At 39.9% G+C, this 18,490-nt stretch overlaps 1 protein-coding gene across 6 annotated transcripts in view; it reads right to left on the bottom strand.

Annotated features, from left to right (window-relative positions):
* The window catches only part of brinp1 (bone morphogenetic protein/retinoic acid inducible neural-specific 1), a 364,641-nt gene that overhangs the window by 72,341 nt on the left and 273,810 nt on the right, over positions 1–18,490 (bottom strand). The window lies entirely within an intron of this gene.

Below are 18,490 nucleotides of genomic sequence, written 5' to 3'. Positions count from 1 at the left end.
TACCCCCAATTTTGGTGTCATCTGCAAACTTACTAATTGTGCCTCCTATAGCCTTATCCGAATCATTTTTATAAATGACAAACAGAAGTGAACTCAGCACCAATCGTTGTGGAACTCCCCTGGTCACAAGCTTCCAGTCCGAAAAACAACCCTCCACTAACCCTCTTGTCTCCTATCATAAAGCTAATTTTGTATCCAACTGGCAAATGCACCCTGAATATCATATGGTCTAACTTTACTAACTAATCTATCATGCAGAATCTTGTCAAAGGCTTTACTGAAGTCCAAGTAAACAATGTCGCCTGCTCGGTTCTCATCCAACTTTTTGGTTACTTCACTAAAAATCACAATCAAGTTTGTCAGTTATGATTTTCCTCATACAAAAGCATGCTGACTATCCCTAATCAATCGTTGCCTCTCCAAATTTATGTAAATCCTATCTTCCAGAATCACCTTCAACAACTTACCCATTACCGATGTCAGACTCACAGCTCTATAGCTTCGAGGCTCCTCCTTACAACCTTTCTTTAACAACATTAGCCACCCTCCAGCCCTCTGGTACTTCACCCATATTTATAGCTGGTACAAAAGTTTCTGCTAGGGGCCCAGCAATTTCCTATTAAGATGCATGCCTCGAATCACGCATTGATATGACTAAAATAAAGACACTTACAAATTTGACCAAGTGCCAAATGACTCCAAACACAATGAAGCACACTGTGTGACTCAAATCAGCTGATGAGCAGTTCTGACTGTTATTATGATGTAACCACCAAGTACATGTTTAACTATGAAAGAAAAAGATCATTATCCATCTTCAGTGTCAGGTTTTAGAAAGTGCTTTTTACATCCAGCAAACTGAACAAACACAAATGAATACCCCTGTGTGGTTAAATGTTTCAGCAGATACACTGTCAGTAAATCACAGCACATTGGAACTATATTCTGCAGGCATCTGATACCATAATTTGCACAGCAGAGGCTAAACAGTGACGTCAGTAATGTGCAATAGCAGTCAAATTCAGCAGACTTACCCAATTTAGAGCAAAATGAAGGAATTTCAATTACAGTTGAAGATAAATTTCAATTACGGCTGGTATTTGCTGTATAAATAATTAAAATACATTGGGCTGAGTATAAGTGGCAGGGGAGAGGTAATTGAGTAATGAATCAAAGTACAGACAACAGCACTGACAGGAGTGCAAAATGTTCGAAGCTGGGTCAAGAGTACCTTTCATCTCTTGAACCTGGGTCCAAATCCAGAACCAACTGAACAGATTTTCATTCTTACACAGTTTTAATTAAGCTATATAAAATTAAGATACACATCAGATCTCAGTTTCAATCTCAACTAAGTACTTGCTGAACATTTACTGTGTGCACAAAATGCACTGATAGCCTGGTGTAAATTATCAGATGAAAGACTCTGAATCACATCCGAAATGCAAATGGTTGTGTGAACAAGTTAAATCACAATGCTATACTTGAGATGTTTTCCTGAAATTTGGATGAAGGCATGTTATATTTTTGTGAGAGATTTACTCCAGTTCTAATAATTCAAGCAACTAAAGCTATTTATCCATTACATCCATTACCACTGAATGTACCCTACCTATTTTAAATTTCAGAAGGAAGTGCTGCATACATTTTTTTTGAAAAAAAATACGTATAAGGTTTCACATCTCGTCTGCAATCAAAATTAATGTACTCTGTGAAACATCTGAATAATTCAGGAAATCTCTACTTTTCACCTCCTCTTCTGTTTCCATACAGACATTTTTGGATTTGACACTGCTAGATGCTGCTGACACAAAGTGAAAAAGTCGTCACTTTCTTTGGTGATGATATTACCAATGTTGAAGTGCAGAAAATCCAGTTAAAATAAGCCCCAGCCTCCCACCTACATACAGAGTCAATGACAAGTTATGAACTCTTCAGAAAGGAACTTCAAGGACAAAATATTGTTGGACTTTTCAGACTATTGGTCAAGTTTACCATCCTACTTCTCAATGAAAAATCCATGCAGTGACAGGTAAAGGTTATAAATACAATGCTTTTTTTGTTATACTTGCAGTTGTGTGGATCATATTAGTTTTAACATTTTTTAAGAGCTTCGATTTTAAGCTAGTGATGTATATGGTCATCTATTTGTGTGAGGGGTTTAATAAGTTAATAGTTCAGTCTTTAGAGAATCTCAATTCTAACTAGTAGTGAGTGCTGATGACTGAAGGCATCCTGGAGTGTTAATGGAAGTTTATTTACATTGTAGGGTGTTATGACAGGAAAAGGGAAACACGTTAAGTCATTGACTTAGCAGAAACTAGGATGAGAAATGTTGGTTTTTTGAAAAGTTTCTGAATTCAGTTTGAGGGAGCCCTGACTGAAGTCAGATTGAATAGTTTCTCCGAAAAAAATGACTTTGTTCAGAGCAGTTAAAGTTGCCTCAGTGTAAGGTGTCAGTGTAAGTTGTGAACACTTCCAGACCAGGACTGTTGGGTTAGAAACACTTCCAGACCAGGAGTGGTCAAAACTGGAAAAGTCTTAGACTTTAGAGGTACAAGGATTCAAGATGTCATAGCTCACAGTAGAGGAACTAAAGGGAGAAATAATTCATTCAAATCTTAGGCAGGGAAGTAAGTAATTCTCCGGTTATTTAAGCAACTGTAAAGTCATGGCAACTGGGGAGTAGAAGGGGCTTCATTATTCTTTCTGTTTCCAAATATTTGAATCTATGTTACATTTAGATGTCTTGGCCTTTTTATTCATATTGTGCAATAAATTTCTGTTTTATCATTAGAAATAAATGCGAAGCATAATAACATTTCAGTGAAAGACCAGTATATTAAAATAAAAGAATAACAATGTATGATCCATCAAGTTAGATTTCATTCCAAGATCTGTCCTGCCCAGTTTTTGTTTTTAATTCATTCATGGGATGTAGGCATCACTGGCTGGACTAACATTTATTACCCATTCATAATTGACTAGAGGGAAGTTAACAGTAAACCACTTTAGGTCTGAAGCTACATGTAAACCAGATCCGGTAAGGGTGGCAGATTTCCTTCCTTAAAGAACATTAGTGAACCAGATGAGTTTTTCCCAACAATCTGCACTGGCTTCATGGTCATCATTAGACTCTTAATTCCAGCTTATTACTGAATTCAAATTCCACCACCTGTCATGATGGGATTCAAACCAAGGTTCCCAAATCATTACCTGTATCTCTGAATCAATAGTCTAGTGATAATACCACTAGATCCAACGCTAACCCATTGTCCAGTCATAATAATATCTGGGATCATAACATTCACTTTGCACATACTTTAATAACATACTGCTATCGGCAGAAACTCAGTATTGACTGCATTCCAAACTTGTGTTTCTTGAAGACTTAAGAAGTGGACATAGCCAATTTCAGATACTCTGTTTCCAAGAATCACTTAAGCTTCTTTTTTAATCAACTTCCATTATTGTGGGAAGAGCAAAACTTTCCCCAACTCATAAAAAAGAAACAGCAGTTTCTCACACTGAAGAACCAAAATCATGCTGGAATCGCTCCCAAAGTCTGACATGTGACCCTACATTAGGCAATAAGTAATGAAAGTTGCTACAGTCATAGTCAGCCATAATCTCATCACCAAACCTGAGGTAAGGAGGCATGCTTGTGAAGATAGGGCCTTCATGGTGACTTGAGCTAGCAGGGGTATCAAATCTATATAATTGCTATCATTTTGTAACACAAACCAGTTGTCGAGCCAACTGAACGAATAGGATAAGAAATGTGAAGATTTCAAAAAAAAGCACAGGCTATGTTTGACAAATACAATTGTCAAGTATCATTATCAGAACTAAATACTGTTAATGGAGTGTTGAAAGAAATTTTGACTCAAGGATGTTGCAGCATTTCCTCTGTTTGTGAATCTCTTCCATCCAACAGTAATAATTAATATGTATGGAAACAAATGTTGCCTTTATTATTTCAAAACCATTGCAGCTCACTTGGTTATCTTCCAATTTTATTTATTAGTCTTTTCTCCCCGCCACATCATGAGGTTACCTTAATATTTTTGCAATTCATTATTGTCTGTTTCTCACATAATAAAACAATTTTATTATCTGCTGGAGGCTATCCAAAAAGAAAGAAACATCAACCACAGCGCAGCAAAATTATGTTTCCCCTAAATGATTTGAGTATAATTATGTACTAGGCCTGACAAAGGAAGAGAATCAGTGACAATGAAAATCCTTTTGTTCTTGCCTAAAACTGTGTCAACCCAAAGGCCTATTATATCAAAAAAGCTTTAAAATCTGTTATCTTTCTTCCTGCATTATGTCATCCCAGTTATTATTTACCTCAGACATGTTTATGTGGCACTGTTTCTCGCTCTCTATACTTTGTTTGTCTACGACATAATTCCTGAATCTCTTATGTGTAGTGCTAACTTAGATGTCAATCCATTGAACATTTTCTGTTATGTTCTGAATTCTTAAAATACTTTTTTTGCACTCCAACTGATTTTTTTCTGTTTGAAATTCAAAAGGATTTGTTTTATTTAATTGGTGATAAAGATTTTTCTTATTTGATTCTTTGCTGCTCTCTATTGTCATTTGTGGTTAATTGTATGTCAACCCACATAAACATATCATAGTTGGTCAGGTTCTGTTGAGTCTGATATCTTGAAGTTTATTTACAGCACTGATCATTTACAAGGCTATAACTTCACAGATATACACATATTTTCTGGGTTCAGAGCTTACTAATGTCATTGCATATTATGTATGCAAAAACTGACTGACTATATTGACTTTATTGCACAAAGACTCTGACCAAAGATGAGGCAGGTAACTTCATATCTGACCATTACATGTTGTGATATTATGTAACTGTCTTAAAGGTATAGTCCTTGTGTGGTCTAAAAGCTATCACCTGTGTAAAGTATTAGTGCTAATGAAAAGCCTTGTGGGATTAGTACATTCTGTGTTAAAATGGTCTTGGTCCTACTGGACTTCACCTTATACTGAATTATGCATAATCCATCCACTTATAATTGCCAATCAAATCATGAGTGGGTGGTCCTCCATTAGCTGAGGCTGAGCTCTCACTGATGATTCAGCTGAGCACCAATGGAAGTTAGAACTGATTCTGTCTGCTTTTGGATTGTATATCTGCTAAACAACCTCAATCATTCATTTGCATGCATATTAATTGCAGCACATACACGTGAACAAATTCAATTTAACAGTTTCTATCATTCTACGTTTTGTCACAGGGGAAACTGAGGCATGCTGAAATGTCTTAATGATATTATTACATTGAAGAAAATTAATTTCAAAGTACCCAACCTGTTTTCCAGACCATTCCTATCTGCAACTCACTGCAGAATTTATAACATTATCTTTGAACTCTCAGTAGTCATAAGGCCATGAGAAATAGGACTAAGAGTAGGCTATTGACACATGGAGCTTCCTTCAACATTCAAACAGATAATGGCTCATCTGATCATAGCTTTAATTCCACTTCACAGCCTGTTCCCATAACCCTGGACTGGTTTGTGGATCAGAATTTGTCTAACATAGTTTTGAACATAGTTAATGATCCAGCCTCCACTGCCCTTCGAGAAAAGAAAGGATTAATGACCCTCTGAGAGAAATTCCACGCTGCTAACTTGGGAGACCTCTTATTTGTAAACTAGTTCTAGGTTTCCCCAATGAGGAGAAAACTTTGGAATAAAATCTGTTCTTTGGAATCCAACTGTCTTGTGTAAGTTTGCAATCTGTGAATATTGTAACATTCAAGGAAGTAGGTATTCCTATCGTTGCTACATTTGATGGCTTCAATGGTTGTTACATTCAATCCTGCCTAGGAACCGGGCAGGATTTGTTGCAATACTGTCGATAGGTCATTCAGAAACATTCAAATGTCACTGAGCAGTCAGATTTTGACATTTCAGCAAAGGATTCCCAGAGTAAGGTACTTAGGAGCACGGAGAAGACACTTCACCCCAAAAAGGTAATGTTGAAGCAGGCTCCATGCAGTGTGGGTGTGGTTGGCCAGGCCAATATTTATTGCTTATTCTTAATTACACTGGAGAAAGTGATGGTGAGCTGCTGTTTGAACTGTTGGAGTCCTCGAGGTAGCAAGACACCCACAGTTCGCTTAGAAAGGGAGTTCCAGAATTTTGACCTGGAACCTATCGACAGTGAAAGAATGATGCAATTCCAGATAAAAACCAATAAGATTCTGGATAATGTAAATAAGAAACAAAAGGATGAATTGCTGGGAAAGTTCAGCAGTTCTGGTAGCTAGAGAGAAATCAGAGTTAGCGTTTCAGGTTGAGTACCCTTCCTCAGAACTGAGAATAGCCAGGAAAATGTTGGTTTGTATGGAGGAGAGGAAGGGGGAAGGAGTAAGGAGTAAATAATAGGTGAGGGTAGAGCCCAAAGAAAGAGAACAACAGTTGTACAGACAAAGGAGTATTTAACGATCTGGCTAGGAGGATGAATAGCTATTAATGGAGATTGTTGGTGGCTAACAATGGGTTGTACGTTTGGCTGAACTGGTCCTCACCCTTAACAATTTCTCCTTTGAATCCTTCCACTTCTTCCAGACCAAAGGGTTAGCCATGGGCATCCACCTGGGCCCCAGCTATGCCTGTCTCTTTGTTGGCTACGTAGAATAGTCCATCTTACATAGTTACACCGGCACCACTCCCCACCTCTTCCTCCGTTACATTGATGACTGCATTGGCGCCACCTCGTGCTCCCACGTGGAGGTTGAGCAGTTCATCAGCTTCACCAACATATTCCACCCCGACCTTAAATTCACCTGGACCATCTCTGATACCTCCCTCCCCTTCCTGGACCTCTCGTCTCCATCAACGGCAACCAACTCAACACTGATATTTTTTACAAATCCACCAACTCCCACAGCTACCGGGATTACACCTCTTCCCACCCTACCTCCTGCAAAAAATGCTATCCTGAATTTCCAATTCCTCCGCCTCTGCCATATCTGCTCTGAGGAGGATCAGTTCCACGACAAACACACACCAGTTGACCTCCTTCTTTAAAGACTGAAATTTCCCCTCCCATGTAGTTGAAGATGCCCCCCAATGCATCTCATCCATGCCCCACACCTCTGCCCTCAAACCCCACCCCTCCGACCGCAACAAGGACAGAACCCCCTTGATCCTTATCTTCAACCCTATCAACCTCTGCATAAACTGCATCATCCACCAACATTTCTGCCACCTACAAACGGACCTCACCACCAGGGATATATTTCCCTCCCTACCTCTATCCGCTTTCCGCAAAGACCATTCCATCCGTGGGTACCTGGTCACCTCCATGCACCCCCAACAACCCACCCTCCCCTCCTCGTATCTTCCCCTGCCACCGCAGGAATTGAAAAACCTGCACCCACACCTCCTCCCTCACCTTCATCTAAGACCCCAAAGGAGCCTTCCACATCCATCAAAGTTTCACCTGCACTTCCAAAAATATCATTTATTGTATCCATTGCTCCCAATGCGGTCTCCTTTACTTTATTGGGGAGACTAGATGCCTTCTTACAGGGTGCTTTAGGGAACACCTCCAAGACATCTGCACCAATCAACCTCACTGTCCTGTGGCCCAAAATTTCAACTCCCCCTCCCATTCTGCTGAGGACATGCAGGTCCTGGGCCTCCTCCACCGCCAGTCCCTCACCACATGATGCCTGGAGGAAGAATGCCTCATCTTCCGCCTCGGAACACTTCAACCCCAGGGCATCAATGTGGAATTCACCAATTTCCTCATTTCCTCTCCCCCCACCTTACCTCAGTTCCAACCTTCCAGCTCAGCACCATCCCCATGACCTGGCCTACCTGCCAATCTCCCCTCCCACCTATCCGCTCCACCCTCCTCTCTGACCTTCATCCCCACCTCCACCCACCTACTGCACTTTTAGCTACCTTCTCCCCAGCCCCACCCCCTCCCATTTATCTCTCCCCCCCCGGAGGCTCCTAGCCTCATTTCTGATGAAGGGCTCCTGCCCGAAACATTGATTTTCCTGCTCCTCGGACGCTGCCTGACCTGCTGTGCTTTTCCAGCACCATGCTAATTTTGTCTATGTGATAACAAGGCCAGGTGTGTGGGAGGTTGGGCTAAGGACATGAGAGAGCTCAAGCCCTTCAGTTATTGAACTCTATATTGAGTCTAGAAGGCTTCAGGGTCCTCAAGTGGAAAACAAGGTGCTGTTCTTCCAGCTTACATTGAACTTCACTGGAGCACTGCAGTAAGCAATGAGTAACCTGTGATGCAGAAATTCCTAACAAGGAGAAAAGAAGACACAGGAAGATCTGAAGATAAGATCCTACAGCTGCCTGGTTTTGAGATAACACGTGTTGTTTGTAAATCTTAATTGGCAGGTTTATTGGACTAGTTTGATAGAAAGGAAGGTGAAAGATAGGTTAGAGTAAGGACTTGTACATAGTTGTTAGCTAATCATTCCGTTATACTTTAAGAAATAAAGTTGTTATATCAAATAAGTGCTTTGTTAATGTATGTTGGTGACTGGGTACAGGGGAATTCAGAATCGTTATGGCTTGCTATTGAAGCCTCACAGTCAAAATGTCCTCTCATTAACTTATTATTTATCGACAAGATGAAATCTTTGACCCAGCAATGCAATAGTCCAATTATCTTGAACACGGTCAGAGCTTGAAGGATATTGAGGCAAGATGAGGGCAATTGGTTTAAGACTTTGCCATTTACCCTGTTGGTAGGAGCCCAAGGATTTGAACCTGGGGCAATGGACTCCAGCTTTAAGACATGGGAGAACAAAGGAATTCTATGTTTCGGAGGTTTGTTCGAGGGAGAGGTTGTGATGTCATTCAGTCAGTTAAGTCAAAAATATGGATTATCCAATAAGGACTTTTTCCGATACTTCCAGGTAAGGGATTATCTTTAGAGGAAGACCACACTCCTGGCCCAATGTTATAATTCAGATGTGGAGAAAAGGGTACTTCGGTTTACGGTGACTCTTTCACTTAGTACTTTATATCATTTACAGAAAGGCCGTGCTCTGGGGGATATAGAAGGACTCTGTAAGGCGTGGAACCAAGAGTTAGGACAGGATATTTCATCGCAGATATGGGAAGATATCTGAGGGAATGTAAAGAAAATTTCAGTATGTAACAGAGCACAGGCTAGGCAATTGAAAATCTTACACAGGGCTGATATGGCATCAGAGAGGCTAGCTAAGTTTAAGAGAGGAGTGTCACCAGAATGTCCCAAATGTAAAATTAATATAGGCACTCCCACACATTGTTATTGGTCATGTTGCAAGATCCAAAGATATTGGAATGCCATAGTAAGGGAGTTAAAGGATATTCTGGGGACTGAAATTAACATGGATCCAGTAATTCTTCTTTTGGGGCTGCCAAACCTATCCTGTCTGGGGGAACATGGGATGAGATTGTGTAATGTCCTTGCCCATTGCCAGAGAAAGAACGTTTTACTAAATTGGACGTCAGAAAAACCACCAGGTCTTATGGGGTGGCGTAATGGAGCATGTGCACCAAAATATGTACCTCAAAATATGGTGCAGCACAAAATCCAACAGTTTTACAGGATGTGGCGGCCCTTTTTAAATTATATGGAAACGGACTTGTCGACAATATTAGTCAGACCCATGGTATAGCCATGAGAACCTTTATGGGCGTCCGTGGGGCCCCGGGAGGAGGAGACTGGAAGGAAAAGAATATGGTACTGTAGGGGGTACCCCCAGGGATGGGAGCCTCAGTGGAGGTGTGATGAGTAAGACAGAATAAAGTAGTAAGACATTATCTAATTTAAGTAACTTGAATGTAACTTAAGCTAGTATTTATTCAATATGCTTGTAGCTTAGTTTTAATTAAGTAGATAGGTTTGTTTTGATAGAATAGTGGATTGTTTAGTGACAATGGTACTATGTTACAGCCTTATTCTTTGTACTTTTTTTTCTGTTGTGATTTTTGTTTAAATATAAATGCTTTGTAAAAGATTTTAAAAAGCTTTTCAATAAAAATATTTATAAAAGAAAAAGAAATAAAATTGTTAATTTTTACTTTAAATCACTCTTGGCCACTCGGATTTTCACAGATTACTGCACAGGATAAATCTTTTCTGTGCTGCTGGTTTTAAATTAAGCAGGAAGGTTTACCCCCTGTCATAACAGTTTGGGCGCTTGGGTCCGTGATTTGAACTGGTTTAGATTTGGGGGAATGAAAAATTCCAGCAGATTTAAACACTTGCAGATTAGTGTCCTAGATTAGATTACTTACAGTGTGGAAACAGGCCCTTTGGCCCAACAAGTCCACACCGACCTGTCGAAGCGCAACCCACCCAGACCAATTCCCCTACATTTACCCCTTCACCTAACACTATGTGCAATTTAGCATGGCCAATTCACCTAACCTGCACATCTTTGGACTGTGGGAGGAAACCAGAGCACCCGGAGAAAACCCACGCAGACAGGGGGAGAATGTGCAAACTCCACACAGTCACTTGAAGCGGAAACTGAACCCAGGTCTCTGGTGCTGTAAGGCAGCAGCGCTAACCACTGTGCCACTGTGCCGATCTTTAAATAAAATGTAGGTGAGACAATTTGTTTAATTTTGGTGACTTCTGGTTGATGAAATTAAATGTGAGAGAAATGGCTCTTAAAATTGTGAAAGAGGTTCTGGGATTTGAAGACAATTCTCAAATTTGCCAAGAAAGCTTAGAAGGAAAGAAATTTTAGAATTAGCAAAGAAGTTAGATTTGGGTTTAACCAAGGACAAAAGTAAAGCTGAAATTGTAAGGGAGTTATTCAAACACTTAGGTACGTCAGAGAAACAGACAAGTACAGTAGAGGTAGAAAAACTTAAATTACAATTGAGGAAAATGGCATTATAAGATCAACAAAGAGGGAGAGAGGAAAGAGAGAGGGAAAGAGATTGGAATTGTTTTTTCGGGATATAATTTAAACTGAGTAGCCAAATTGAATTTGTTTTTGACTCCAGGCAATGAACTAATCGAGTTGTTCGACCCTGTGTTACATACATTGTTGCCTTATTGAGAACAGTTTGTACTGTGCCCAGCAGTTCCACTGCTTTTAACTCTCTTAAAGGTATGCCCACAGCTTTATAGCACAAGAAAGTCGCGCAACAGCTGTGCCATTTAAACTATTGGAGTCAGAATCATGTTATAGCCAATACAGGTAAGGAAAGTTCATACTTAAAAATAACCATCTAAATTCTTCAATTGTGTTACAGCCAATTCATGATGAAGAAACACATTTCACAACAGAACCGAATGTACTACTCAATCCTAAAAACCCATGGCCAGCACTAGTTAGCTAAAGGAAACCTGGAATTGTTCCTGTGAGTAGGTGCCGGTTGCAGTTTCTAGAGTCCAGGGAAGCACAATCCCAGGAAAGCAGATTGAACAGTCAGGAGGAGAGTAGTTGTTAAGTCTGTCGACAGTGGAAAGGATCTTGAGTGAATTCTAAAGCATGGTCCTTGAAAGTACAATTGGAATCCTGGTAGAGGAGATAAAATTTGAATGGGATTTGGAGACTCAAAATATCATTAAAATGTAGGGTGGTTGCTGAAATATCCAGGGATCTGTTTTGACTGTATTTGGTATTTGAAGTGTTCTGCAAGGTGTTTAATCACTATTTGCCTGTCAGCTATATTTGTCTCATGATAATTCTGAATGCGAGGGTATGGCATATATACATGCTGCATTTCATTTTGTTATTCTAACTTCATTCAAAATTGTCAAATCTTGAACATTTGTTCACATAACAAGTACTTTGGATCTCCAACTTGTTCTGTTTCAAATGAAAATATTGAATAGTCCTTGGTCCACACTGTAATATTAATTTCATCTTCTGGTCTGCAACCATATTAGCACCACACTGCATCTACTCTGCCATCTCCTACAGGATCTGAGATACAGCAAACTTTGTTTTAATCAGCACCTCATGAACCAGCACTCTCAATAAACCAGCAAAAATTATATACCTTGAATACCACAAGTTTAATGTATAATTCTGTCCATTATTATAGCTTTTTTATTTATTTACCTCAATATAAATATACTTCCGAATGTAGGTTTGCTCACTGAGCTTGAAACAAACCTGCATCCAGAACCTCAACCTGAACTACAAATCTTCTCAAAACTCGCTAATAAACATATTTATTGTTCGACTGAGTCGTCACACAAAATAGTTGATTCAATTTCGAGTCAATTTCTCTTCAAATATCACGATCTTAGCGATGTCTGAATAATCAGTTGAGGGTGTGAGTGAGGAGGCTCTCTGCCAAGAAGTTGTAATTAAGGCAAAATTGTTTAAGTTATTTAGGCTGCAAAGAAAGTATAACAGTGACGTGTATACCTGTGCTTCCCCCCCCCCCGCATAATGTCTCTATTACTTAGTGTGCGTACTTAGAATGATTATATGGACCTCTTGATTATCCGGAATATTTGATGAACCAACTCACTCCCAGTCCCAGGTGCTGGCTCATAAAAAGTTTGGTGTATTTCATTAACATAATCTCTCATTCTTGTAGACTTCAATTAGTAGAGCACCACCATACTCAATCCATTAAAATGACCAGAGGGAATGAAAAGAAATTGTAACTTTTGTTTTGTAGTAAGCCTACATTCACTTCTACATTTTCCCTTTGAAACTCTTTTAAATGATGGGAAAATTGATGAACTCTTAATACAGCTTCGATAATCATATGACTGGAATCAGCTGGAACTCTCTGGAGTTTTCTGCAAGCCAAAGCCACTCACAAAAACAAATTGACTTTGCCCAATTTTTAAAATATACCGCTACTCCCAAGATTGTTCCCAATGTCTTCAAGGAGAACTCCCTTCCTCTTGCAAAACATCATGTCAGCCTTTACACTCAACTCATACAGTAAACATCTCAATCAGTTAAAGTCAGCATCCATTTCCAGTGCCCCATTGGTGTAGTGCTAATGAGGTGGCAGCCTGAACTGTTTAACCAGGTCTTTGGAATAGGGAATTGAACCCACAACCTTTGACCTAGAGGCATTTGTACTACACCTGAGTCAAGCCTAATGCAAGGCACTAATCCTAGAATTAAGAAACAGATCAAAAACACCAGCCTTGAATTCACTCAAATGTTTTCTCTTGCCTATTTTTTAAAACTTCCTTTCCTCCCTCAGAGATGTTGGTGTTTTTTTAGCATCCCCTTTGAGTGCGTGAGCAGATCAGGCTTGGTTGGGCATGGGTGGTTATGTGAATGCAGGTGCCATAGCGGGTGTGTCTTTACTATGCCTTGGTATTTTACCACCAATGGAAAAGACACAGGGTGCACACAGGCCATGTGGTGAGTACTTTTAGATTAGATTCCCCACAGTATGGAAACAGGCCCTTCGGCCCAACAAGTTCACACCAATCCTCTGAAGAGTAACCCACCCAGACCCATTCTCCTACCCTATATTTACCCCTGACTAATGCACATAACACAATGGGCAATTTAGCATGGCCAATTCACCTGACCTGCACATCTTTAGATTGTGGGAGGAAACCAGAGCATCCGGAGGAAACTCACACAGACACAGGGCGAATGTGCAAACTCCACACAGACAATGGCCCGAGGCAGGAAATCGAACCTGGGTCCCCGGTGCTGTGAGGCACCAGTGCTAAGCACTGGGCCACTGTGTTGCACCCTTCTTCTACAACCTGATGACAGTTGTGGGAAAAGGTTTTTTTCAGGTTGGTGAGCTCTCTTTTACCACCATCCCCAATCTGGTCTTCTATTGTCCCTCCCTTGGGCCTGCCAGAGTGGATGTGATGAAACTCCTCATTCACCTTTAAATCTCACTCCCTTGACTCCTCAGCCTGCTACGTGGCTTTCCTCTCATTAGTTAGAGGCAATAATTTTACTGTAATTCACAGACTCTTTCCCCTTGAATGTGTGAGCTTTTACAATTCTAAGATTCAGATGTATGGGAGTTTATCTTTTGGATTGTCAGACTACTATATTTGAGTATTACAGCTTTAAATGTAAGGTAGATGAAAGGAATTATGGAACCTATGATAGAGTGTGTTTGGCAATAAACCTGGGTGCTTCATTATTAGAGATTAAAAGAGACTTACAATACTTTATTGAGAGGGATGAGCAAACTTCTTATGCTTAGAGACAATGGCACCAATTACTGAGCATATCATGAACGCATTCCACGTCTTAGAAATTCCCACAAAATAGTTACAGCTATTAAATTGTAAACACTGGTGGTGTAAAATGTTCCTTTACTTTCAAGATTAAGTTCTGATGTAATTAAATAATTTAGATTCCCGACAGTGTGGAAACAGGCCCTTCGGCTCAACAAGTCCACACCAATCCTCCGAAGAGTAACCCACCCAGACCCATTTCCCTCTGACTAATGCACCTAACATTATGGGCAATTTAGCATGACCAATTCACCTAACCTGCAAAACTTTGGACTGTGGGAGAAAACTGGAGCACCCGGAGGAAACCCACACAGTCCACGGGGAGCACGTGCAAACTCCACACAGACAGTCACCCAAGGCTAGAATTGAACCTGGGTCCCTGGGACTATGAGGCAGCAGTGCTAACCACTGAGCCATTGTGCTGCCCCAATTAAATTAATTAAATTCTAATTGGCGTTGCCCCTTGGATAGAAAATTAACATTAACAAAGGGGAGAGGGTAGATAAAGCCACTTAAAATTCAGGAGACAGGCTTCCCTTTAAAAACCCATGCAAAGCAGACAGACAGTAGCAACAATTTTGTGTCATGTGGTTGTAGATCTCCTCCATACTCCCTCAACAGGAATTATGCCTTACCTGTCACGTGGTGACCGGAACTACACATAAAATTCTAGTTGTTGCCTAACCAGTGTCTTTTATGGTTCTACTATTACCAAGAGATCAAACTGATCAGGCCTGCACTTTAAGCAGAGAAAGTCTGATCTGATCCTTCACCACTTCGAACACAGAAGACAGCTCACACTCAGATTGAAAAGTGGGTTTGTAAGGTGCTAAAAGCGGCTGGAAGATTCACCCAGCCCAGAGATGGAGGAAGGCATCAGCAGGGTAACTTTTACAGTGAAAGACAGTTCTAGGACTGGGAGTGACCTGGCTAAGGGAATAAAAAGGAAGCAAGCCACTGGAAGGTGGGACGAAACTGAGCTTTGTCAAAAAACACAAACATTGAGTGATAGTTGATAGTGAAGAGAATGTTATCAAAGATGTGGTTGAGTGGTTGAAAATATAGCAAACCTAGAGAAATGCTGGGTTACGCATTTGAATAGGGAAAACAAAAGCAAAGGAATACACAATAAAAGGAGGATGCTGAGAGGGGCAGAGGAAGTGAAAGACTCTAAACTGCATGTCTACAGGTACCTGAAGGTGGCAGGAACAGATAGGTATGGTAGCAAGGAAGGTATATGGAATGTTTCCTATTGGATGAGGTATTGAATACAAGAGCAGGGATGTGATAATAGAACCCAATAAGACACTGGTTAGGAAACAGCTAGAGTTTTATGTATAGCTCTGGTCACCACATTACAGGTATGGGATCATTCCTGTCGAGGGAGTACAGAAGAGATTTACAAGAATGTCCTCAGAGCTTGAAAACTACAGCTTAGTGGAAAAATGGGATAACCTACTTTCATTTTCTTTACTACAGGGGAGATTAAGGGAGTAAATTAATTGAGATGCACAAAGTAGTTCAGGGATTTGGATAGAGCGGACAGGAAAGACCTGTTTCCTCTACCAGAGATGTCAATTGCCAGGGAGTTACAGATACAAGGTGATCGCCAGAAGGATTAAAGGGGATAGGAGGAAAAACCCTTCACCCAGAGAGTCCTAGAAGCCTGGAATCCACTCTCCATTTGATAGCTCATGTAAAAGGAGCCTGGATTATACCTGAAGCACTGGATCTGCAATGTTGTTGAGCAGGCACTGTGTGGGATTAAAATGGGCAGTTAGTTTATTCAGCTGGTATGGTATGATGGGCTGAAAGGTTCCTTTCTATGCTGTAACCCTTCTGTGTTAATAAGAACCATTTTCTTTTATAAGAACCATTTTCTTTGGGAGTACGACAAGCCACAAAGAATAACTTACTTCTCTGGTTTAAAGTACAAGCTGTCTATGACATTTAGTGAATAGTATTTTTAGTCATTTGTTACAGTCAAAGTTTTTCTAAATATGCAAATCTTAACATGTCATTCTTTCAAATAATAACTGAAAGTTCAAATTTCTCTTTAAAACTTTTCAGTCTCTAAGGAGATTGTAACAAAATAAATAGAAAAAGGTTTGTTTCTTGTCCTGATCATTGCATTCAGAGTTCCCATCTTGAAGACAGAACCTCACATGGAACATCATATGAACTGAACATGGAGGGGAAGGAAAGCTATGGCTACTGCTCTTCTGTTCAATTAATGCGTGAACTATTAATGATTCTCACAATGTCAATGGTTCTTTCTTGTAAAGCAATGAAATACAGTCATCTCCAGAAAGTTATACTGCTCGTGCATTTGCAAATGAACACAGAGTCGCAGATCATCACAACAATGTCACATTCTCATCAATTTTATCATCAGCAATCTTACTTGTATAACAATGATTTGTACTACACCCCAATCTTACTTGTATAGCAATGATTTGTACTACACCCAAAATTCCCTCAAACATCACTGATAGAAATGCAATGAAAATGTCTGTGAAATCACACCACCTCCACCAAAATACAACACACAATCACTGCTCATTGTCTACACACTGTCAAGCTTTTAAGTCAACTATTTACTCAACACTTAAGCTTTTAACATGTCAGACACATTGATGTATCGAGATAGAAGGGCTGTTCAGTGACAGATCTCTCGTTTCTCACTTTCATTCTCAAAGTGACTTTGTTCTTACATATCTGGCAGTAATTCTTTAAAAGGCTGCAATTCCGCCCAAGTAATCTGTCATGAATTACGGAGGAAATCCTTCAAGTTCAGCTTCTTGCAATTAGATGTGTCTTGTTGATGGTCAAGACATTGTACAGATTCGTATCTGACAACAATCCTGACAGAATCTTTGAAATAAGCATCTCACTCATGTCACCATAATGTGACAGCGAGCTGTGAAGTTACCTCTTGAAATCCCTGTCTCTTCACCTCTCTCTCTACTTCTTCAAGGCTCTTAAAGTCTAGTTCTCTGATCAGCTTTCGTTCAACACTTCCAATTCTTTCGCTTGGTGTCAATGTTTGTCTATCCTCTTGCAAAATGCCTCTTTGCTGTGCTATATTTTGTATAACAATTCTAGTACTCTGGAGCCTACACTATGAAAAGAAATCTCCTTGGTGATGAAACACTTTGGAGACCCTAAGGTTATGAGTGGTATGATCTAAATGCAACATTTTCTTATTAGTTTTCACTCCTCAAAGTATTAGGAACTTTATAAAGGGAGAAAGAAATTCATTTTGTTTTGCATATCTTTTACCTGCCACACCAAATCTATCACTGCTTCACTTCAGCCATCTCAGGTAGACATTATTACTCTTACAGCACTGTGTACACTTCCTTCACTGAACAGCAATCAACCTCTGGCTGAACCTAAAATCTCTTTGCACCACTTTACTGCAAGTGATATCTGGACTAAAATTCTTCAACTTGATCCAGTCAGGCACCAGACTTGGGAATTATAGATGTGTATGGCTGAAACTATATTCCACCACACAAAAAAAAAGCAAAATTAAAAACTATTTAGATCAAGTATAATTTGGCAAAGCAGACTGACATTTTCAGTCATTCAGGCCATATCATTCACTACGAAAAGCATTTATGCTTGCACTGAAAAGTCTTCAGCTTCATTCACTCAAAACATCAACAAAACTGACATAAACTGTCCTTCTCTGATTGTTAAATAGAAGAGAACTCTAAGAACCATACATGTTTCCCTGCACATCCTGAAATGCTTTAAAGGTTAAAACCAATGTTTATCCTTCTTTATAATAATCAACAAGCTGAGCTCCAAGGGTTTTATTCGGTGAGGTGTGGATTCTGCAGCACTGTTGTACAATTCAGCTGTTAACCTGGCCTGACCTTTTAAGGTTACAATTCAAATACACCATTGTGGCTACTCACAAAATGACAAATGCTTGTAAATTGTGTGGGGTGTTACCTGGTGATTAAATTATGAATGCACTTCAGTCTTCGGGACAATTGACATCAGTTAACACACTGTGATATGCTATGCAGCCTATAGTGTGGAAACAATGCACACCACATACAAGGCTTTATATATCATGAATGTGTTGAGTGAATCCTTGATTGAAACAGCGTTTCTCAGGCTCACAGACATGCAACAATTCTCTCTTCCATTTTGTGCTATCGTAATTCCCCCAAAGCTGCCCAACTGGTGATAGAGAGCAGTCTGAATTCTCAACTACATTGGGGCATCATGGTAACATCACTGTACTGATAATTCAGAG

This window comes from Chiloscyllium punctatum, chromosome 49 (genome assembly GCF_047496795.1).
Source record: "Chiloscyllium punctatum isolate Juve2018m chromosome 49, sChiPun1.3, whole genome shotgun sequence".
NCBI lineage: Eukaryota > Metazoa > Chordata > Chondrichthyes > Orectolobiformes > Hemiscylliidae > Chiloscyllium > Chiloscyllium punctatum.
The sequence above is the reverse complement of the archived record's forward strand: the minus strand, read 5'-3'. Positions and strand labels throughout refer to the sequence as shown.